We start from the raw sequence: 732 nt of genomic DNA, 5'->3' as shown, positions 1-732 counted from the left end.
AGCTACAGTGGCACTATCTACTACAGAGGCTGAGTACATGACAGTAGCAGAAAGGGTGAAAGAAGTATTGTGGCTAAGAGGTCTTCTAGATGATTTGGGGTTTCAGCAAGATTGCGTGAATCTGAGTTGTGATAATCAAAGTGCAATTCATTTGGCTAAAAATTTTCGTGCGTGATGTTATAAAGAAAGGCAACATGTCTCTTGTAAAATTACACACAAATAAAAATCCCGCAGACATGCTGACTAAAGTAGTGTCAGGAAGCAAGTTCCAACACTGTTTGGAATTGCTCAATATTGTTCCATGTTAGGCATGGGGATACGATTATACGAATACCATACTTTGATCGTTCAAAATTTGAGTAGATTTCAAATTGTGACTGAGGTGGAGAATTGTGAGAATAAAGGAAGGATAAGAGTAATTTTAGGAAGTAAAATAAATGAGTTTTAATAGGAGAGAACTCAAAATGTTTAGTAAGGAGTTTTTTGTCGGAGAATTTTATTCTTATTCGTTAAAGTTATAGCATAGAGATACTATATATACGTCTCTAGAATTGTAATTGAAGTCAATAACAATAACAATATCCTTATTCACATCATCTTATAGAGTTAGTTAGAAGAAATCTTTCATATTGTTTTTCCTCTTTACAAAATATATAGCGAGTGTATTATTGTGAGTAGTGTTCAATTTCATGTTACTTTGTATCCATTAGAAGTCAAAATTCTACTATAGAC

The sequence above is a fragment of the Arachis ipaensis genome, chromosome B06 (genome assembly GCF_000816755.2).
Source record: "Arachis ipaensis cultivar K30076 chromosome B06, Araip1.1, whole genome shotgun sequence".
In the NCBI taxonomy this organism is placed as follows: domain Eukaryota; kingdom Viridiplantae; phylum Streptophyta; class Magnoliopsida; order Fabales; family Fabaceae; genus Arachis; species Arachis ipaensis.
This window is presented reverse-complemented; position numbering follows the sequence as displayed.